The 25,330-nt window shown below is 30.2% G+C and overlaps 1 pseudogene; it reads right to left on the minus strand.

Annotated features, from left to right (window-relative positions):
• LOC142317799 (Ig-like and fibronectin type-III domain-containing protein 2) overlaps positions 1 to 25,330 on the minus strand; it is a 107,295-nt pseudogene that overhangs the window by 37,458 nt on the left and 44,507 nt on the right.

The raw sequence follows: 25,330 nt of genomic DNA on the forward strand, positions 1-25,330 counted from the left end.
AGTTAGAAGGCAAAAAAGGAAATATAACCTGTCGTGGACATCTGATCCTAGACTTCTAAAAAAGTCTGCAGTGAAAAAACAGAGACTGTTAGAAGGTGTACTTGTTTATAACAGATTTAAGCATGTAATCTTCAATATCAACCAATCACTGGTTAAAGCAGTTCCACTCTACCAATGCCATCAGTTTACAGTGGATGGCAGTTAGATAAATATCCATTGTACTTTCATGCCGTAGAAAAAAAATCTATTCTAAAGACAAATGTAATCAAAATGGCTGTCAAACCACATCACTGTGGTATCTCTTGTAGCATTGGATAAATTCCACATAAATGCAGAAGTTCTGAGGAAAAATATGCCTGGATGTCTAGGAGTTTCATATACGTGGGAAAATTTTATGCTGCCAGGATGACTGTGCTCAATGAGAAGTAATAAAAAGGAGAATAATTTTCTTTCAAAGAATTATTATTTTATCAATGTGTAGTAACACATTCTCAAATGGATTTATGTGTGAGAACTGTAGGAGAATTGTGCAAAGGGAGAGTTAATGAAAATATGCTAATGAAGATTTGAATGGAAGAGTGGAACATGAAATTGGATAAAGATGAATTTCTGTTTATCATTATTCTAGTTGAACTTCCAATCATTAATTTATTCTTCTAAGTTCTATTTGAATGCAAAGCTAGAAATGGAAAGATAAAACATCAGTATTAAACAAAGTATGGCAGGAGCGAGAAGTAGAAATAAAATTCAAAGTCATGGTTATTTTTAAAGGAGACCACAAGGAAGTTTGCGTATGAATTTGGCTGAGAAAATGCCTGTAAGTTGTAGGTAGTTGACAGTCATAATACATATTGTACACAGAGTTAAGGTCACTCATTGACGTTCAAAGTTATTTATTTTAGTTTGTAATAGAGTGTGTAAAACTGGTTACTTAGATAACAAATTTAAATTAGTTGTTAGATACATTACAACTAAGAACGAGAAGTGGAATAGAATAATGTTCTGTGTGAGGTACAGTGTAAACAACAAATCTATAAGAGATTGTGAGATCCAGTAGCTATCAACATGGAAATTATTTTCTTAAATATAACCATTATATTAAGAAAAATATAACTAACCAAGAAATAAAGTAAAACATCTGCACATCTAACATAGTCAACTGTAAAACAGAATATTATAAAACAATTCACAAGTTGACTAAAAATAACTTGCAAAATAATATCATGTAGTGAGTAGGTCTTTATCTAAAAAATGTAAGCATAGAATTGACTTTAGATATTTTTGTTAACTTCAGCACAATTTTACTTACTTCAACAAAAGCAGGATATGCTGGATCAGTCCATGCGATAAGAGTTTCTGATGGTAAGCTAACACCTTTCTTTGATACTGCACTAACATATACAATATACTGAGTATGTGGATGAAGATTTTCAAGAACATGAGTAGTAACTGATGTTTTCTTTGAAGTAAAATTTGAATCGGATTTATAGTATATCCTGTAAGTGATTTGTTCTGAAGGTAAACTAAACTCAGGAGGTTGCCATGTGATCGTTACATAAGTAGCACTATGAACAGCGACTGCTAATGAATGTGGAGGTGATGTCACTCCAGAAATACCTTTTCCATTGGCAATGACTGAAACAGAATTCATAATGTATTATAAAAGTACTGATAATGTAAAATAACAGTATAACAGATGGGTGAATATCAAAGAAGTGAAGCATAAAATCAAGTTAAAGAAATTCATGTACAAATAACTAACTGTCATTTGTAACTACTGATTTGACAGTATTTTAATCATTAATTTTTTATAAATAAACAATAGGGTCTATCTTTTGTTTACGTATGTACCCAGCAGAAAAACTTATAATACAACAATAAAAATAATGTGTAGCAAATACAGTAACAGATTAAAGATCCTAGTTCTCCACAGTAGGACACACTTTAGAGTTAGCAGAAGTGGGACATGCAATTCATAAAATAACCATTCGTATTAATAAGTGAACAGTTATTTTAGAAATAACTATTCTAGACGATTTAAAAGTTCTTTATTGAAAAGTGGCTAATAACTGGAAAACCACTGGTCAGAAAATTCCCAAATTTTTTTTTGGATTTTGGGCTTTTTTGGACACTTTTGGTCTAGTCAATTCAATCAAAATGGGAGGTGCACAACTAGATATTACAACAGTCCTAAATCCAAAATTTCATTACCCTATGGCTAATTGTTTTTGAGTTATGCGAGAGACATACGTATGTACGTACGTACAGACATCAGCCGTAACAAGTCAAGATCTTTTCAGGAGTGTTCAAAATGGATATTTCCGTTAAAATCTGAAAATCAAAATTTTTCACGATCACAATACTTCCTTTACTTCGTACAAGGGAGAAAAATAATGAAATTGTTAATACATAACAGTAACACACAGTTAGTACACAGTGCTACATAATACATAGTTCATTTAATTAAAATGTAAAAACATATTCAAAAATATCGTAATTCAGTAAAACATTAAGAATAAATGGTACCAATCACTGAAGTTGACAATAAAACCACTTTAATGTTTTGATTTAAGTTATTAAAAATCATTGAATTTATTTAATATGGTTCAATTTGTTATTTTAAAAGTTTATAGTTTTAAATAAAAGATTTTGCTAGCTGGAAAGTTAGATTTAGCTTTTATTTAAATTTATTTAGCTTTTGAAAGGTTTGATATATGGTTTTAAAGGTTAAGTTTATTTGTTATATGTAGAGAGAGGAATGTTTTCCTAATGGAGTCATTTACTGGAAATAGAAAACTGCTGTAATAAGTGTAACTCACAGGAATTATTGCTGAACAGGGAAGGGTTCCTTGAAAGGGTTTTACAATATTTTAATTTTTTTCTCCCATTCAACATAAATTGTTCAGGTTCTAGCACGCACCAGGTAATTCCAAATTGTAAGTGTAAATAAATATATAACCATGATCAAGAACAAATAAATATATGTAACTTTTAGTACATATTTTTCAATACTGTTCTAATTATATTTGAGGATATAACTAATTGAAAAAAAAGTAGCAACTGAATTTATGACATGGCTATATATTTCTTGATGAATGTATTCAAATTTTTTTTAAGTACAGCTTATTGGAAATGCCCATCTCAAGCTAAAGCAATATGATTAAAATAACTTGTGAAATCTTGTTATTTTTAATAACTATTATTTATCATAATCCATTTAGTGTGCACTCTCTTCATTGACACTGAAATATTCTTTTAATCATAACATAATTACTACTCTATTTTCAATTGTTCAGCTTTACACAGTTTGTAGAAATTAATAGTTTTATTAATTAACCTTTTTCTTTCAATATATTTTATCTTGCACATCTTCTTCTATTATTATACTTTGTGCTTTATAATAGAACCAAGCAAACCAGCTTTTTTTAACAAGATATTTCTTCTCCAGTACAAAGATTTTTCTTTTCCATTTCATTTCAATCAGCTAATTCCATCAAGTGTTTTTATTCTTATTATATTTAAATTATCATCTTCATTAATCACTAAATCTGACTGGTTGATGAACTACTTTGCAAATAGGAGTTGCTGATATTTGTTCTATTTTTCATAATTTTCACTAGTTTTGTTTTTAATGGAATCTTGATATTTATGTACATCAACAATTTTTATAATGTAAAAAATAATTTATTTTTTATTTGTTATTATATTTATCTTCAACAGCACTTTATGTATTTAATTCTCCATTTAATGATATGGCTTTCTATCCATTATTTCACTTATCACAATAATAAAATTAAGTTTTCTCTTAGAGCAATAACAAATCTTAACTTATTATTTTAGTTATCTTATTTTGTTACGTGTATTTTTTAAAGAAAAAGTGTTATTGTATTAAATATTCCTTTGAATAGATAAAAATCATTATATCTTGCATTACAATTATTTAAAATATTGTTTCAATAGTTATTTTTGTCCTCTCATCCACAAAATACAAATAATCTATGATTCAGGAGCTTCCTATCTGCTCCAATGACATGAAAACTGTTATAGTACTTTCATTGTTTTCCTGTGATCCTATACTTGAAGAAAGCTTTATTGGAAAAATATTATTGTAAAATTTTTTGTACTTTGTGTAAAGATCTATCTTATTAAAAGTTCATAATAGTTTGTTGATGATTAAACATTAAACTAAAAACAACAAAGTATAATAATAGAAGAAGGTGTGGAAGATAAAAGTATATTGGAAGAATCAGTATATATCTTGCATTACAATTATTTAAAATAATACAATTGTTTCAATAGTTATTTCTGTCCTCTCATCCACAAAATACAAATAATCTATGATTCAGGAGCTACGTTGATCGAATTGATTTGTATAAGGTACTGTACAGGTAAAAACATAATGTTCGCATAAAACAACGAAGATATTAAAATTTTATCAAAACTTAATAAAAGTATTTGAAAGAGTTAATTTAATAATTTTCAAACTAAAGAAATATTTAGAAAAAAATTTTTTTTTTTGCAAAATTGCATGATTATGTAAAATGAGTTAATAGGCAATTAATTAATATAATATAATCTTTACAGATTTTATAAAGCTGAACATTGAAAATAGAGTAGTAATTATGTTGTGATTAAAAGACTACATCGTGCAAAAAAGAGTGCATCAAATGGGTTATGATGGCTAAAAAGCAAGTAATGTGAGTAGTGCCTGACACTTATCTGCTGTGAATTCTCCAGAAATGTATCAGAGACCTTCTTTCCAGAATAAAGGGGTTATTGAACTATAATTATTACAGGCTGTTGCCAAAAAATGGATGATAGCTATCAGTATTAGTTGATAAATAGGATCTTCAAATAATGAATAACTAAAACTGAAGTTCTTAGAAAGTAGTAGAGGAGGACAGACAAATTAGATGTATATTTCAAATTGTGTAGGCAGGCCACGTTTGGAGTATGTAAAACAAATTGTTGGGGATGTAGGATGTAGAGGGTATACTGAAATGAAACGACTAGCACTAGATAGGGAATCTTGGAGAGCTGCATCAAACCAGTCAAATGACTGAAGACAAAAAAAAAAAAAAAAAAAAAAAAAATTTCAAATGATAAAGATATCAATTGCATTTTTAAATGTGCCAAATATTAACTACATGGACTTAATTAATTACATAGAGACTTTTCTACAGAAAAATATGTAAATAATTTGTTGTCTTATAAGAGTGAGCAAAGAAATAAGAAAACTAGGGGTAGTAAAATAATTCTTTTGATAAATCATCTGTTAGTGGATGGTTCCATTTATTCTGTCTCAGATAATAAGAAGCTGGAATCTAGAGATAAGGAATGAGATGTTAAAGGAATGAAAAGATTTGGGGAGACTGGGAGTTAAAGAGGGAGAAAGGATAGTTAAGAAATTAGATAAATTATGCTTAACACATGTTCTATACCTGGGGCTGTTTAGGGAAAATTATGGCACACCTGAAATCATTGATTGTGCAGGCAGCAATAAATAGAGCAAGGTCTGTGTAAAAAATCAATCGTATGCTTATTAAAAGTGGATTGGTAATGACTGTTTTAAAAAACAAAGAAAAATGTAGTTGCTGTGCTCAGTATTTATAAGTGAGTTAGTTCTAATGAGACGTGATTAAATCATTTATAAGCAATTAAACAATATAAATCTCTTTATAAAAGATTCTTTTTTTAGAAAAAAGTTTTAAAAAGAATATTTTAAAAATATGTAGGATAAGTTCAATGTAATAAAATATTTTTGCTACAAAAAGTGTTCTGGGAACTGGTTAAAATTTTTGTGTCTGATAATTGTTTTAAGTGGTTGGGTAATATCAAACCAAGAGATATTGGATATAGAATGTTGGGTAAAGTTAAAAAATAAAAAAAAACACACAGCTAGTATTTGCCAAAAGAAATTGGACTTTAATTATGTAAAACAACTGAACTTATGTTAAAGCATAACCTTAAATTGAATGAAATTATGAAATAAACATAACTTAATTTCACATAAGAAATATCAACTGAAATCAGCATATCAGTAATAATATTATTAAAATGAGATTTACAATTATATACTTAGAAAAACAAAACATCAATAAACATAATATGACTGGAAAACTATTGCATTACTGACAAATGCTGTAATATTGAAAAATTAGCAATGAACAAATGTCATAAACTTAGAAAAATAAATTAAAGTAAATCTTGATTGGCATTGGCCTTTCCTGATTTATGAACCACAAACTTAACGTTAAATAATGTAAAAATGTAATTCTAGTTTGACGTAGAAAAATACACAATAATATTACAGTACAAAAGAGTTAATTACAATATAATCACACTGAACTTAATTGAGCACATGAAATGGGTTGCAGCTGAACAATGACTGCCTTCTGTAAGTGACCTGTCGTGACTGTACTAAAGTGAAATTGAAACTTGAACGGCATAGGTAGGATGAACTGAATGTTCCACAAATTTGAATGATAACATAGAGGTTTAACGTAATGAGTAATGAAAAACTGAACTTGCCTGTAGCACACAAATATTTGCCAGAGATGAACTCGTAACAGCAAGTACAGAAGAATACCTATGTAGTCCTGGGCGTAGTCCGCACGGTGAATCAGGAATACAGCGGCGTGATGTGGTTTAGTGGTAGAATGAGGCGTGGAATCTCAAATGTGTAGTGATGAGTTTGAAATTCTGCTTGAGCGTGAAGGTTACCACAAAGTTTGCAGGAGAGTATTGCCCTAGGCGACTGCAGTGGTGAGAAGTTGGATTTACTCTGCCGAAAAGATGGCGAAAAAAGGCGGGGGTAACCAGATCCAGGTAGTGGACAGGAGAGTGTGTGTGGTGTGTGTATTAGTAAGGGGACGAAAAAATAACGGGTGTATGAAAAGGGTAGTCAGAAATAACTCGATAGAATAATAGGCGCGGTCGCTAAGGATGACGGTGGGAGGGTCGAACACAAGAACAATAATAAAAACAGGTGGGCTTTACAGACCCAGCAATACGAAACCAAGTGGAATTCAAACATTCCTTGTAACAAAGCAACGGGACCTACCCTAGCTTGGAATTCGTAGAAAATAACGGAAAACTTTATGCCAGAATGGCGTAAACATACTGGGGGGCGAGCGAGCAGAATCATGAAGAGAAGACCAGAGGATGAATCTTATTTACAGGACGAGTGATGAAACCGGAAGAGTTTGATACGGACGACACGGCAGATACCATCCTTACCAGGAAATGTTTCCGAGATGACACCAATGGGCCAACGCAGAGGAAGAGTATTGGAGGATTTCAACATGACGAGGTCACCAGCAGCAAGATTGGGTTGGGCTTTGTTCCATTTGGAACGAGAGGTGAGCTCATGAAGATACTCCTTGGAACATCGATTCCAGAAATGTTGAATTTTTTGTTGTAGAAGAGTCCATCGAACACGAAGAGAGAGGTTCGAATCAATGGGTTTTTCGGGAAGTCCAAGGATTGGAGACCCGATAAGGAAGTGTCCAGGGGAAAGCGTGCAGGATTCTTCAGCAGGGTCCGATGAAAGAGAAGTTAGAGGTCGGCTATTCAAAATTGCCTCAATACGGGCGAAAATTGTGCAAAATTCTTCAAAGGTGAAGGGGGCGTCACCGAAGGTTCGATGTAGTAACGTTTTGGTTGACTTGACAGCGGCTTCCCACAGACCACCGAAGTTGGGAGCATAAGGTGGATTAAAATGCCAAGTGACGCCTTGGGACGACAGATTGGTTGAGATTTGATCTTGGGAATTGGCAAGGAGATTCGAAACTTCCCTTAAATGCCTCGAAGCGCCGACGAAATTTGTACCATTGTCCGAGTACATTGTATGAGGTCGGCCTCGACGAGAGGTAAAGCGTTGGAAGGATGCGAGGAAGGCTTGAGTGGATAGATCAGAAACAAATTCCAAATGCACAGCTTTGGTGGACAAACAGATAAAGATACACAAATATCCCTTTTGGATTTTGCAGTTTCGTAAATTAGAAGATTTATAAAGGAAGGGTCCGGCAAAGTCAGTGCCTACAGCAGAGAAGGCCCGTTGAGGAATGACACGATCAGCAGGAAGATCAGCCATGATTGGTTGAGTTGAGAAGGGTCTGAAGCGTTGACAAGTCAAACAGTTTTTAATGGCTTGACGAATTACAGTGCGTGCAGATATGACCCAAAAACGTTGCGCGACGAGTGCTTGGGTGTGTCGAGGACCACAGTGCATGCCATCGAGATGATGTTTTCTGATGAGAAGTTTGGATAAATTGGAAGTTTTGGGCAGTAACAGCTGATGTTTTGAATCATAGGCCAGTGACGACTGTTGAAGACGTCCACCAACGCGAATTAAGTGGTTGTTGTCGAGGAAAGGCGAGAGAGTTGCAAGAGAGGAGGGCATATTTTTCTTGTCAAGATCTTGAATTTGCGCAGAGAAATGCGCTTGCTGAACTACGTGTACGCAAAAAAGAAGAGCACGTTTGTTGTCATATCTAGAAATCAAAATGTCATAAGCGACTTGATAATTTTCCGCAGAAATTGGCAGAGATTCAATTAATAGGAGCGCATTACCAGATAAATGTGTCCTTAGAATTTGCAGTTTTTGTTCAGAAGATAACTGTGAATTTTCATGGACGGAACCTTTGAACAGATTGTGAAAATTTATCCAGTCGTGGAAATTTCCAGAAAAAATGGGAATTTTGAATTTCGGAGTCTCTAATAAGGAATGAAAAACTGGTTTGATATTCTGTTTTAAATCGGGAGTTTCTGATTCTACAAGTTTAATGGGACAAAACAATGAATCCCATTCGGTGCTGATTAAATTTATATCACAAATTTCTGACTGGTTTTTTATTTCTGAGTTATTAATAAGAATTTCATCGATGATGCCATAAAACTGTTGATCGAGGGCTTTGATATCATCAAATTGTTTACTAGATACGGAAATTCCGTGAGAGTTGACAATTCTCCTGAGTTTGTTAACACGAAGCTGCGCTTTGGCTAACAGCGCAGCGTTAGCTGAAATGATGGTGGCCTGAGCACGAGTCATGTTGTGCATTAAGTTTACAATAAATATTTAAATAGTAAGATTAAATACAATATGAAATACCACTCTTAAAAATAACAACTTAATTATACAACGATAATAATATAAAATCAGAAAGAATTTTTTATCAGAGAATTAATACATACGATAATCGTTATATTAAATTATCACAAGCAATAATTAATTATATAATTACTGTAATTAGTAGTTGTTTACAACTTTCATGACATCATTACTTTCAGTAACATGCTTAAAAACAATACAATATAAGATATTCTAAATTTGAAAGAACAATTTAAAGTATTTATATAATAGAAAAAGTTTAGATCAAAAATGTTTGAAAGAGATTTTATGACAAAAATTTACTTTAAGAAATGTAGTATGAACTGTAAATCCGGAATGATATCCGGCAGCCGGAGGACCAAAAACAACTAGCTATGTTGGGTAAAGTTAAAAAATAAAAAAACACACAGCTAGTATTTGCCAAAAGAAATTGGACTTTAATTATGTAAAACAACTGAACTTATGTTAAAGCATAACCTTAAATTGAATGAAATTATGAAATAAACATAACTTAATTTCACATAAGAAATATCAACTGAAATCAGCATATCAGTAATAATATTATTAAAATGAGATTTACAATTATATACTTAGAAAAACAAAACATCAATAAACATAATATGACTGGAAAACTATTGCATTACTGACAAATGCTGTAATATTGAAAAATTAGCAATGAACAAATGGCATAAACTTAGAAAAATAAATTAAAGTAAATCTTGATTGGCATTGGCCTTTCCTGATTTATGAACCACAAACTTAACGTTAAATAATGTAAAAATGTAATTCTAGTTTGACGTAGAAAAATACACAATAATATTACAGTACAAAAGAGTTAATTACAATATAATCACACTGAACTTAATTGAGCACATGAAATGGGTTGCAGCTGAACAATGACAGCCTTCTGTAAGTGACCTGTCGTGACTGTACTAAAGTGAAATTGAAACTTGAACGGCATAGGTAGGATGAACTGAATGTTCCACAAATTTGAATGATAACATAAAGGTTTAACGTAATGAGTAATGAAAAACTGAACTTGCCTGTAGCACACAAATATTTGCCAGAGATGAACTCGTAACAGCAAGTACAGAAGAATACCTATGTAGTCCTGGGCGTAGTCCGCACGGTGAATCAGGAATACAGCGGCGTGATGTGGTTTAGTGGTAGAATGAGGCGTTGAATCTCAAATGTGTAGTGATGAGTTTGAAATTCTGCTTGAGCGTGAAGGTTACCACAAAGTTTGCAGGAGAGTATTGCCCTAGGCGACTGCAGTGGTGAGAAGTTGGATTTACTCTGCCGAAAAGATGGCGAAAAAAGGCGGGGGTAACCAGATCCAGGTAGTGGACAGGAGAGTGTGTGTGTGTGTGTATTAGTAAGGGGACGAAAAAATAACGGGTGTATGAAAAGGGTAGTCAGAAATAACTCGATAGAATAATAGGCGCGGTCGCTAAGGATGACGGTGGGAGGGTCGAACACAAGAACAATAATAAAAACAGGTGGGCTTTACAGACCCAGCAATACGAAACCAAGTGGAATTCAAACATTCCTTGTAACAAAGCAACGGGACCTACCCTAGCTTGGAATTCGTAGAAAATAACGGAAAACTTTATGGCAGAATGGCGTAAACATAGAATTTCCACTTAAGTAATACAAGCAAGTCTCATTGTCTTAGACTCAGAATTCAATTAAACAATTGTTTTAACTGAATGATAAAAGAAAGGGTACCAACCTCCTTTAAACATTTTATTATCTTTCCAACACATAAACAGTATCTTTATTCCTGGATTATTATTCCTGAACATCTGCCAAATCTGTTTTGGGTGCAATGTTAAACAGAATGAACAGATTGGCTACAAATAAGCATGTTCTGATTACAAAACTGGGTTTCACAATGGCTCTCTTCAATTGATAACATTTTTATCTTACATAATATAACAAATTTTATATTGTGTAAAGGCGGTAAAAAAGTATTGATTTTCAGCTTTTAATTGGGTGTGCAGGCATGTACTTTTCCACAAATTCTACAATTTGTCTGCATCAAATAAATTCATAGTCATTCAGAAAAGTCTATAAAGTGTCACTGAAAAATATAATCATACATTCTTTAGGGAGATGTAATGTAATAGCAAACATTAGATATTTCTGATTTGGGAAATGAATAACGAAAGGAGAAAGTATATATAATACTTTAAATTTGCGGATAACTGGGCTAGACTTGTTAATTTTACAAGAGATGTTCTGAGTTACTGGAAGCGGTTAACTGATGAATTTAACTGCAAAACCAGTAATAAAAACACTGTTTATTTGATGTTTTTCTCTTTTTATTTACCTTTTACTGATGAGGAAGAAATGAGTTATTTTTTTAGTTATTTATTACATTTTGAATTTTATGTTAATATAGCAGATGATTCTTCGTTCACATGATCTGTGGGGTTATTTAAATTCTTTTTCTGTGCTGAAAAACTATTTTTATTTTCTTTGTTATTTTTATTATATTATAAATTTTTTAAATGGTACTTAATTACTAAATCTGTATTTGATAGCCAATGGCATCGTAGACATGCATAGTAAACTTCTTTTTGATCTAAAGTCTTTTCTAACTGTCAGTTTGCTTTTAACAATTATCACAATATCATAAGTTAGTTCTCTATTACCTTCTACTACTCATTCACTAACTTAACAAAATTATTTAGAAAGTGTACTTCAATTAGTAATTAAAGTTTGGTTTCATTACTATTTTATTATTTTTTTCCTGTTTAGCCTCTTGGAATCACCGCCAGGTATTAGGATGAATGACGATAATAGGTATTAGTGCAAGTGAAGTATAGTCTTGTACAGTCTCAGGTCAACCATTTCTGAGATGTGTGGTTAATTGAAACTCAACCTACAAAGAACACCAGTAATCACGATTTAGTATTCAAATCCGTACTGATACTATTTTATATTAAAAATTTTAAACTTACCAGTTTTGGTAGCATTTATTAGAAGGATTGAAGATAGAAGAGATGTACCATGTTCATTTCTTGATACAACAAATATATTGTACAGGCTATTAGGTACTAGGCCAGTGATTGTTTCTGTAGTTGATGTTGCATTCTTTTGCTGAAAAACAAAAATTGTACAATTATAATCATATCCAGAAAACAGTAATTCTATCATCTATTCCCATGTAACGAATGCAAGAATATTATTACTGTTGATGAAATAACTAAAACTTCTGTAAACTATAATTTTATTGTTTAACAAGTTTAAAAGTTTTGACTACCTAGGTAGTCAAATCTTTATTCACGTAAATAAAATGTCATGCCTGACTAGAAAGGTTGAGCGTGAAACTTAGAAGCATGTAAAAATGATAAAATATTTTTATTACTGTTTATAAGTTTTTCTTATTTACTGGTCAAAAAAATATCAAAATCAGGTAAGAAATTATTCATTTTATGATATTTTTTATAAAAGGTGATCTTAAAAAGAGACATTTTCACAATGGATTTTTCATGTGACTCAATAAAAAGGCAGAAAGTGTGAATGAATTGGATAATTTAATTTGAAATCATCTAACTGAAGATAGCAAAGTAAGGTTAATGGTTGGAAAATGGGATTAATTAATAATTCTTGATGAAATGACTCAAACTACAAATAATAGACACTTGCATCTATTGACTTGACACAAACATATTAATAAAACAATTAGTTCCAGAAAACTAAACAGTTCTTCTTTGAGTTTAAAGTACCAATGAATATTGGAAGCATGAAGATAAATTCCAGATCTGATTTAAAACAGTTTTAAGAATTGTGGTATCACAGATTCAACAGATAGAAGTGAAGACACACTTTTGTAATTCAAAAGTGTGAGACACTATTTTTTTTTGTGAGACACTTTTATAATTCTTACTTTGCCACAATGTGTCAAATATAAAAGTGATAATAATATTAGTGTTAGTGGTGCTACAGATTAACTATTAAAAAACAGTAAATTACAGTCCAATAAAATAAACTTATAATGAAATTTTCAATAATTTGTTAAAATAGAATTTTAAAAATTGTTTACAGAATTAAAATATTAATATAACTTACTGAAGCTACAATAAAACTACCCTTACTCTTAGAAAAATTTGGTTGTTCAGTATTATTACTAAATTTGTTGATTACTGTCTACATAATTTTAATTAAGGCTGAATATTTTAAAAAGGACATGTACATATATAAATGTACTCAGTCACTGAATGCACTTTTAAGCTGATCTAAATTCACCTACTAGTAAGCAATGTTACATGATATTTTAGAAAAAAACTAAATTTATAAACTATAAAAGTTACATTTAACTTAAGTATGATGCAACCTAACCAATACATAAATGTGTATCAACCTAACTGATCACAAAAGATCTATACTGTTAAAAACGATGAAACTTGAAGTAATTAGTACTATTTAACTCCAAAAACTTACATTATCCAATTTAGGAACTGTCTCATGCATGGTAGTGTTATCTACTTTCTTGTAATGAATTACGTAGTCAGTAACATTGCTACCATCTTTTGGTGGTTCCCAGTGAAGTGTTACTTCTGTGTCATTGACATGGATTGCATGTAGTTCATCGACTGGGCCAGGTAGTAGACCGGTTCCTGTAATTAAAAGTAAATTTTCCAATTCAGTTTTTCACAATTCGAAACTAATTTTTAAAATCTGAACATATAAAAAAAAAAATTTATTAATAGTGGATAAAATAAATCAAATCAGAGATGATCTAACATCATTCAGGGTCAACTGAACAATAATTAAAAACTCAGTTAACAGATAAAGAAAAAAAACATTGTATTAAAAACAAAAAAAAAGCTACAGTACTAAATTTTGATATAAATTATTATCAGTTAAATGTCAAATTTAGTATTAATTAAAGTAATAAAAGTTAGAACTGAGATAGCCAAATTAAATTAAAAATATTTTGTTATTCTAATTCACTGTTCAATATATAGGCTAACTATTTAAATTCTTATGCTAAGTTATGGATGAATAGTTCTTAGTCATACCTTCTTCAAAGCACTGCACAATATTTCCAATGTATGGTATGCAAGATGTAGCAGTAACAAGAACTGATTCAATAATGACTCCTGAACACAAAGGTTGACAGAAAGGAGGTACCCCTCTTCTTGAACAACATCCTGCATGATTTCGACCCCCAGCTCCACATCTAATAAGTTTAGGCAATTCTTCAGCGCAAACTCCAGCAAGTTCTTTCATCTGTGACATGCTTGCATCATAGGTGCATACAGGTAGACAAATATTACTCAAACCTGCTTCGATACAACATTGTGTTACATTATACTCGTTTACTGCTTCTTCTTTTTTGATCTCTAATAACTGCAATGAGAGCGAGTGTAATTATTTAGTTTATTGTCAGGATTTATATTGATTATCTATAATAATAACTTAGAAATTAATCATTTATTTATATCAAAAAGAGTGTGAGTGTATGTATGTGTGTACAGACAGAGACACACACACACACACACACACACTTCTTTTTTTTATATATATGTTTAAACATCCTTATAAGCATGCTTTCATTCAGTATGTTCCTCATATTCAGATATCTACAGAAATACATTAATCATTACAAAAACAATTCATATGATAATATGATAAATAAAGAATTACTTTTAAAATTTTCAAAAATCTACTAAGTAAAGAGCAGACAATACATCATGAATTCTACTTCTTCCAATGACCACTTTTGCCAATTCAGCCAAACAGAACCAGCTTGATGGATGTGTTGCTTTAAACCAAGCTTCCTGCATGTTATTTTTTTCTTTTAATTATTTGAAAATTATACTGTAGTAATTAAAGTGCTATAATGAAGTGCTATATAAGAAAATAATGCTTATGGATATACTTATCAATGATATATTGAATTCCTGCAATAATTATGATAATTTTTGGTGGTTGAGGACCTCTGTGTCTGGAAAATGTTATCAACTGAAATTCTGATTTTGTTGGATTATATATGGCACTAAACCACTTTGATATAACCAAGAGATATTCAATACAATTCTAGAGTGATTTTTACAGTCTCTGTAGGATTTTTCTCAAAATGTGATGGTAACTTGCAGCTAATTTTTAAAATTACCAACCTCTGTAATCCCAACTGTTAAGATGAATATCATTATTCTTAGTAATTATTTTCATCCATCAAGCAAACATCAATTATCCTTAACTCCCTATGATGGCACAGATATATACATAACCTTTAACTTTCACACAGTATTAAGTTAATGCACCTACTTGAAATTATAATCAAGGAATGTTTTGAATACCATCTCATATGTCTATAATTTCTTTTAAATGATAATATTGACTACCTTAACTATTAATGTTGATAAAATAATGAGCATTTTACTCCCATTTTGAAATATATCACAAATATAGAGTATAAAAATTAAGTAAGTAAAATTATTTATTGAAGTTTGATAATTGATAAAAATTGAGCTGCTCTACTCATTAGCAACAATACAGAGTTTAATAGCATTCTATATAGACTGGCAGTTAATGATTCAGGATATTAAATACTTACATTAATGTTTGTAATAATGTAATTCTCATAACAAAAAAAATATACTATTACTGTTAAAAATAATGCTTATTCACCACTTTCTTAGCAATTCTGTAATTATGTTTTATTGATAAATTACATAACCATATTGCATTAAATGAAGAACAAGATTTCCTGACATTATTTGCAAGACAGTCTTATGTCTTTTATAAAAATCCAATTTATGGTATGATTTTATTTATTTATATTGAACTTAATGATAAAAGTAACAAAAATAAGGATGAAAAAATTTTATGCCTTCATTATTTATTTTGATAAGGAATTAATACCTCACTCTGTGTACTGAATACTATCCTCTGTGATGGTTCACCAGCACCATGTTCATTAGAGGCAGTTAGATAGACTTCATACAAAGTATCAGTTGAAAGTGGACTTAAGATGTGTGGTGGATGAACCTGTATTAAAAAAAATCAATTAAAGGTGACACTATAAATATTCATTTATATTAAATATAGTCAAATACAAAAATAAAGTAACAAAAGAAGATAATTTAAAAATGAAAACTTTTGGAAAAATCCAAACCTACCTTATATTAGGTGATAAGAGACTACGTGAGAAAGATTCAAACGAAGTGAATAAGTATCAAAGAGGTGAGATGATATAATCTAATTAATATATTTAATAAACCATATTTAAAAAGTATAAATCCTAGGCAAACTAAGTTTGTTGATGAGGTAGCTATTGAGATTTTTGTCATCAACTAAACTCCATTGAACTGTTTCAAGACTGAATGTAACAAAAAAACTTTTATCATGTTAAATGTAGTAGTCTGTTCAACATTTATTTACGCTGAAGATCATCTAATATGATGTAGTTCAGAGTAACTTTCTGAGATCATTCCTATCTTCCAGTTTAGATTAATGATTTACACTTAAGACTTTACATTTCTTGCTGACTGAATTGAAGCCCTGGATATATTTCAAGGTAGTAATAGTGCTCCAAACATCTTTTAATGACGCTACTTTTCATATAAAATCAAGAGTTGCTTCAATTACTTGTTCAGTGGTATATATCATTATATCATTTACACAAAAATTTGATTGTTGTTATAAGTAATTTATTATAATGCTGATGGTATTATAATACCTACCAGAAAGTAGTTTACAAGGCAAATTTCAAATATGTCCTCTGACTAATTACTTATAGTTTGATGGAACATGGTATAGATAAATTAATTTTGTTTATATCTGGTAAATGAAAACTGATGAAATTCTCTTTTTGTAAAAATTGGTTTCATCATTTCATCATATACTTATTTTTAATGGCGGAAATAATAACATTTACTAAATTTAAAATGGTTCTCTTTCAAACAACAAAGTATATACTTATTCTAACCCATTGAAGACTGCTTCTTAACTATTATATACCATGCAAAACTAAAATTACAGATAGTAATTTCACACTGTTTTAGTACTAGAAATTTTTTTTATCATTATTTCCTTATTACATGGTTTTAAATAATATTTTTTTAATACCAGTTTTACAGCTTGATTCTCTGAAAACTCACTAGAGTTTTATTTAAAGGAGAAAAAAACTTATTTTTAATAGAATTGTACAACTCCAGAGATTGGAAATAAATCTGACAGTTGTTTTACCATTTTTGGTACAAATTATTTACTTGAACTATTCAAAAGAAATTGATGGTTGTCACCGATACAAACAAAAACTTACATTAGGTACGATATTGTAGTTTGCCATTTGAAGCTGTCGGTAATAAAGTGTGTACGAATGAACCGTCTCTCCAAGAGTCTTTGGTTTTTCCCAGTGTATAATAGCAAAGTCTACGTCAACATTTGTAACTCGCAATTTTGAAGGTGCACTTGGCAGAACTCCATATCCTTGCATCAGGCAGTTTGTATAAATTCCCATGTATTTTACACATCTGAAAATACCAGCAGTCAAATTAAAAAGTATTTCATTTTGAAATTAAAAAAAAAATAAGAATATTTCTAAATATGAATGTGTATATCCAGAAGATCTTTTCATTGGTATTGTACAGTTCCTTTGTTGGTAATGGTGTAAATAGTATATTGTTGATGATGCAGTTTTAAAGGATTAGGAAACCTTTCTAAATGTGGTCAAGTAGCATATTATTTTGATCTATATTTAAATTCAAGGAAATAGTAAAATATAATATTACTATAATTAAAATTAACTATTTGTGGCTTGAAATCATGCAAGAGATGCAATCTGCATATGGTCAGTGAAACAGTCATTGCTAGCTCACAGAAACTATAATAAAGACAGGAGTAGAATGCGATTATGATTGAGTAAGAGGGGAGTGGAGTAGATTATGAGCTCTAATTATTTATTATTTAAACATTGTATTTTTTCTAATTTTATTTGCTTGTAAGTTTAATTTTTTCTTTTTTGAGCAAATTTAATTTTAATATTTTGGTGGATTTTTTTAGTTATTCAATTGTGTATATGATTATCAGTGTTCAGAGATCTGGACCAAACTGTATTAATAAATATGTTTAATTCTCTTTTAGTCAGTTTACAAATAAATCCAAATGAATTTAGTTTGATCATAATTTGTTTTTTTTTTATTCTTCCAAGCCATTAGCTGTTATTAAGGTAACACAAAATTCAAGTCTAATGTTTATTAAACATCAACTGAATAAATTAAAAACCTTTTTAATAACAATCAAACTGAACATTACAAAGAAAACTTTAAGAGTTCGGGAAATTTTTGTGAACATTATGAACAAATGTTGGCATAAGTCATCTAACAATTTACATTCTTTTGTACTCTGTTAAACCATTACTACTACCAATTAATTACTTTTGTAAAAGGAAATGTAAACTTTCCCATTAAGTGGCAGCATTTGCATTTCTGTTGGAATACTGTAAATTCACTTTGGTATAAACTGGAATAACATCAATGTTGCATAATGTTGTCAACACCACAGTGACTGACCCGCTGGCTGTGACTCAGTGATGCCAGATTATTGTCAAAGCAATTATAATTCAATATTCGATTGATTACAATGTTGCTGCTTATTTTAATTTAAAAAAAGTTGTTTTTTTTTTTAATTGGTATTTTTAACTTAAATAAACATAAACTATACAAAAATAAACATACATAAAAAAAATCTGATGTGGACATCACATGACTTCCTTGTATACCTATTAAATTACATATACACATGTTTTGGTGCAGTTCGTTTAAACTTATTTCATTTGAAGGTGAAATACGATCCTCCAATTCTTTAATAAAATGATGACAGAAAGAAGATGCGGAAGATGGACAGTTACACAATTGCTAAAATATTACTTTTTATTAACATCAAATATTTATACAATTAGTAAGTCAACAATCTTACATGAAATATTAGTATAGAGTAAAAGTTCCTTTATTACTCATATTACTAGATCAGTATTATTCGTGTCTTTGTGAGTTGCTGATTAACAAAAGTTTCAGATTTCTGGTGTGTCATATAAGTGAAAATTAATAATAATTCAACTATTCCTATATACTGGTTATAAATGTTAATTTCGAACTTATGGTGTAAAATATTCAGTTTTTATTATTTGGTGAATAATCAAAAATGAAAAAGAAACAATCATACAGGAAAAAGAAAGATAACATGAAGAAATATATTTCAAAAAAACAACAAGAAGATGAATATGAAGACGAAGAAAATCTTAAGCACAAGCAAAGAATAAAAAAAATTAAGAGAAGTTGATAAACATAAAGAGGAAGAAAACGTTAAGACCAAGGAAAGAATAAAAAGATTAAGAGAGGATGATGAATATAAAGAGAAAAAATTTGAAAACTAGAGGTGTACACAAATTAAGATCAGAAGAATTATATCAAACCAAAGAGTGATTAAATGATTGTCAACAAAAAACAAATAAACAAAATGATCATCAACTCCTACTTAGGAAGAATATTGTCGGACAATATCAGAGGAGTAATGAACTAAAAGATAAGAATTTTTTGCAATTTGTTAAAGATTGAGCATGTGCACCTCAATGTATATGTTGTTCTTATGATGGTCTATTTTTCAGTCACTCTGTAGTTAACTTTAGCGTAGATAAAATTAAACGGACATTTCAGAATAATTAAATAAAATTAAACTGGAAAATCCAAAAATAATAATATTTTACATTATAATTTTCAATTAATATTAAATAAACAGGTGTTTCACCAAATCTATTACATATAACATATGTAATAATGCCTATTAAATTACATACACATTTTTAAAAGTACATAGAAGTTTATTTCACTAATAACTTCTGCTTTTTCATTTTTTTTAAATATTTTATTGTTATTGAATAATTATTTGTTGAAAACATGTTTTTATAATCACGGGTAAATAATTATTAATAGATCAATATACTTAAATCAATTTCTTTTAACTTTTTTTTTTGATTCAATCAATTTCAATCAAAAGGGGAGGTGCACAACGATATGTTACAAAAATTTCAACATCCTACCACTAATCATTTTTCAGTTACGTGGGATACATACGTATATATGTACATACATTCATATATGTGTACATACGTCACGCTGAAACTAGTCAAAATGGATTCAGGGATGGTCAAAATGGATATTTCATTGAAATCTGAAAACCAAAATTATCTGTGATCACAAAACTTCCTTTACTTTGTACAAAGAAGTAAAAATATAAAAAAAATGAGGAACTAAAGATATGATAGGGCTACAATACAGAACAATAATAATGTATAATATGAAGGATCATTTTTTCAGGCAGCATAAATTTTGCAATACATAGAATTTTTTCAAATAAATCTTTATTTTGATACTGATGTCGGTATCCAACTTGCATGAATGATTTCTGAAGAATGGAATATTGTAAATAAATTAATTACAATGTAGTGGTGTAGTAATTACATGCCATCTGGCTATGATGTCACTCAGTTCCATATCAAGTCACGTTTACACTACTTCCAACAAAATGCAAATGATGCCATTTAATGGAAAAGATCCAGAAAATGTATCAAAAATTTATTGCTAACCATACAAATTGCTACTGTGTAAACACCTGCAGTACATGGACTACCAGAAGTTGGCTTTATGTAATCTAACAATTTAAATAATGAGATATTCTTTCTAACAAAACAATGTTAGGGAATACATTTTTCTTTTACTTTTTGTTAAAAAAATAAAACTTCTTCGGCACCATTTTAAAAAGGATTTTTGTTGTCAGTCATTTGAGTAGTTTAGTGTTTTTCCCTGATGTTCAGAACTGATTATTTAATTTCAACTTCAATTTACAGTTTATCTCTTCATATCATCTCTAAATGTCCTATTACGAGTATTATAATTTTTTTTATATTTCAGAATCATATTACACACCAATATCAATTAATAATTTTAACATTACTGTTATCAAACTATTCAATTTTGGATGCTTTAGAATAAGGCAAGGGCCAATTACAGTAAGAATTTATTACTTGCTTCTTTTGTCCCCAATCTATTTTAAATACTTCAAACTAAATTTTATCAATCTACATTTTTTCACTATTCTTCTCCAACTGCATGGTTCAAAAGATTTTATAATGTTTCCTTTTCAATCCTAATTATGTTACTATCACACTTTGAAACCATAAAGGACCATAGTTTATATAAATGTTTATTTGTATTGTCCAAAAAATTATTTAAATCTATTACGTTATTTCTGACAAAATGACCTCCTTGATGGTTTCCATCTTCGTATAATCTCCCATTCTGTTATTTTGCTGCATTCATTTCACTCATTTTGATACTAAATTTCAGTACTGCATAGAATATTCTCCCATTGTAGGTCTTTTTCAAATATATTTTCATGTGTTTTGTTACCATGTACAGTATCCAATGTCAACAATTTATGTTACTATTTATTATTAGCAATTAACACTTTGAACCCTAAGGCTTTTATACCAAACACAGACAGGAATCCTGGGCATATTTTACCTTTTTAAAAAAATTAGTACACATCACGCACTTCCATCAAGAGAAACTACGGATTATCAGATGAAAGGTAAAATTCTGCTCTTTAATATGAACTAGATATCAAATAGTTCTTGTATAAATTCTTTATGCATGATACCCCTACTGTCAAAAAAGCAAATCAGCATGGTTTTGAGCTTTAATTTACTTATTCGACATTTTTTCGGTCGAGGAGATGACAGGGTATGCCACTCTTTGCTTTGCCGCTTTGTTTCAGGATCGTACTCAAAAAGTATTCAAAGTCATTAAATATTCAACATATCTTAAATGTAAACATTTAAATTTAGGGCAAATGATGTACCCTGTCAATTATTCTATACCAATTTACAAACAAAAATAAAAGCATTTCAGATTAGTTATCTGTCCCATGGTTCAGAGATAATTAAAAAAACAAAAAAACTATATGTTATATTACAATTTTTAATTTTCAGGTGTACAGTATCCGTTTTACAATTTCATGAGTGTTCCTGTTTTAATGTGCAATAAGAAATATGTGTTAACAGTAAAGTGTCTCATAGAGGATATGTGACCTTATGTAAGACTAAGTATCATGTTTGATAAAAAAAATATGTGGAATTGCAGTTTTCTCAAAAAATCTTTACTTATTCATCCACATTTGTTGGATATTTCTCTCTCTCTCTCTGTGCGCGCGCATGTATGTATGTGTGTGTGTGTGTGTGTGTGTGTGAGGGGGGTTCTCACTCCCTTGTTCATCTGTGTTGCTCTCTCAGTTGAGTTGAGTTGGGTTAATGAAGTGGATACAATGTCAATTGGTTATGTTTTAATTACAAAGTTTCTTTTAGTGTAATGGTAAACAATTACCAACAGTGTTAATCTATACAATAAAGATGTCAATCAATGTCAGTTACATACAAAATGTGTCATTTTATTATATAGTCCACTTAACTGATTTATTACCACCATCCATTCATTGGTCACTTGAGCCGCATCTTTTTTACCTAAATAGATGTGCAAATTGTTATTTTCTAGTGCAAACAAAATAGTATAAATTTTTTACAATGTAATCATTTACAATTAATTCTTCAAATCTGTATTTGGTGTACTATTCTAAATTATAATTAAGATGTATAAATTTACGAACAGTTTTTATTATTGCTGAAACAAATGGGGTCACTACTCATATATATATATATATATAAAACAGTGTTAATCTATACAATAAAAATGTCAATCAGTGTCAGTTACATACAAAATGTGTATTTTTGTTATACAGTCCACTTAACTGATTTATAACCTGCATCCAATGTTGATTTTGTCACCTTCAAAGTACTCTTTTTCAGATATAATACATTTGTACCAGCACTTTTTCCAATCTTCAAAGCATCTCTGGAGTGCAATTTCTGGTAAGGCATTTAGTTCCTTCAACATCTTTCGTTGGTTCTTTTCAGCTTGAGGAATTAGGAAGAAGTCACAGGGAGCCATGTCCAGCAAATACAGAGTCTGAGGCATCATAATGGTATTGTCTCAAAAAAATGTCTCAAAAATTCATGAACAAGCAGTGAAGTGTGAGCAGGTGCATTATCATAGTGCAATTGCCATGAATTGTTTCGCCAGAGATCTGTCATCTTTTCTCTGGATTGCTTCATGCAAATGGTGTAGAACTTCAGGGAGTAATTATTATTGATTGTCTGATAGTGATTTAGCAATTGTCCATAATCATTTTCTTCACTTTTTCAATGCTGACTCAGTTGTTGTTCTGGGACGTCTCTTGGAAACATTTTTACCATTTGTAAATGCTTGTTTCATTCATAGAAGAATCACCAAAAGCAACATCCACCATTTCCAATGTGGTGCTGCACTTTATTCCATTCTTAAAGCAACACTTAATGCAAATTCTTTGTTTTACTTTTTCTATAAGTTAAAAATGCCGACCATACCAAAACACATGTAACCTTTTTGACAGCCAACAATAAACTAAGCATCCAACATGGCTTTTAATGTAAACATACATGGAACCAACATAAAAAAAAAATTGTGACATTTGACTTAGATGGTCTGGGAAGTTTAAAAATTTCAATAATTTTTTATCTATTCTCGCATAATTACATTCAATGTGCTTGAGTACTAATTAAGAGTAGATAAATAAAGAATCAGTTGAATATTCCAAAAGAAAGTTGACAAGAAATTATACTATTTCAACATAATTACAGTTATTATGTGTATTATATACATAATTATATTATGTATATATAAGTATTAATATAATTATGACTGAAGTAAGACTTCTAATCACTTCTGTATAGATTATACTGAACAGAAATCATTAGTATTAAAAATACTAGAATAGGTAACACTACACTTACTTGAAATAATTGAAGTCTAGTTGGGTGACATTTCCAGAGCATAGTTCTTGGCACAAATCTGGAAGCCCTCTTGTACGACAACATGGCCGATGATCAATACCATTAGCAAGACAGGCAAATGTTTGCTGAGCCCAAGGTGCACAAATCATAAGATCAGTTACTCCAGCTATAACTGTTGATGACATTCCACACAATTTATCTAGACACCTTAAATAAAACAACAATGTTAACAGATCAGAAAAAATTGCTATTTGAATGGTGTTATTTAATTGGTTGTTAATAAACTAGTACTCCAGCTATAACTGTTGATGACATTCCACACAATTTATCTAGACACCTTAAATAAAACAACAATGTTAACAGATCAGAAAAAATTGCTATTTGAATGGTGTTATTTAATTGGTTGTTAATAAACTAGTACTCCAGCTATAACTGTTGATGACATTCCACACAATTTATCTAGACACCTTAAATAAAACAACAATGTTAACAGATCAGAAAAAATTGCTATTTGAATGGTGTTATTTAATTGGTTGTTAATAAACTAGTACTCCAGCTATAACTGTTGATGACATTCCACACAATTTATCTAGACACCTTAAATAAAACAACAATGTTAACAGATCAGAAAAAATTGCTATTTGAATGGTGTTATTTAATTGGTTGTTAATAAACTAGTTTTCATAGGAACACAGCAAATGTACAATAACAATTAACAGTCCAATAGTATAAGTGTAGTGCAGTAGGTTATCTAGTTATACAGTCATCTATATTCTGTACATACAGCAGTTGCCAATTAAAAATGAAACCTATCATGCTGCAAGGTATTTAACTTAACATTTCAGTTTGATTTCCAGCAAAGTTATGGCATTTTTACTATTGTACAATTTCATTCATGTTTTTGTTGAAATATGTGTGTATACCACCATGATGTTAATTTTTTTTTTTGTCTTCAGTCATTTGACTGGTTTGATGCAGCTCTCCAAGATTCCCTGTCTAGTGCTAGTCGTTTCATTTCAGTATACCCTCTACATCCTACATCCCTAACAATTTGTTTTACATATTCCAAACGTGGCCTGCCTACACAATTTTTCCCTTCTACCTGTCCTTCCAAAATTAAAGCGACTATTCCAGGATGCCTTAGTATGTGGCCTATAAGTCTGTCTCTTCTTTTAACTACATTTTTCCAAATGCTTCTTTCTTCATCTATTTGCCGCAATACCTCCTCATTTGTCACTTTATCCACCCATCTGATTTTTAACATTCTCCTATAGCACCACATTTCAAAAGCTTCTAACCTTTTCTTCTCAGATACTCCG

Source organism: Lycorma delicatula, chromosome 1 (genome assembly GCF_047948215.1).
Source record: "Lycorma delicatula isolate Av1 chromosome 1, ASM4794821v1, whole genome shotgun sequence".
Lineage (NCBI taxonomy): Eukaryota > Metazoa > Arthropoda > Insecta > Hemiptera > Fulgoridae > Lycorma > Lycorma delicatula.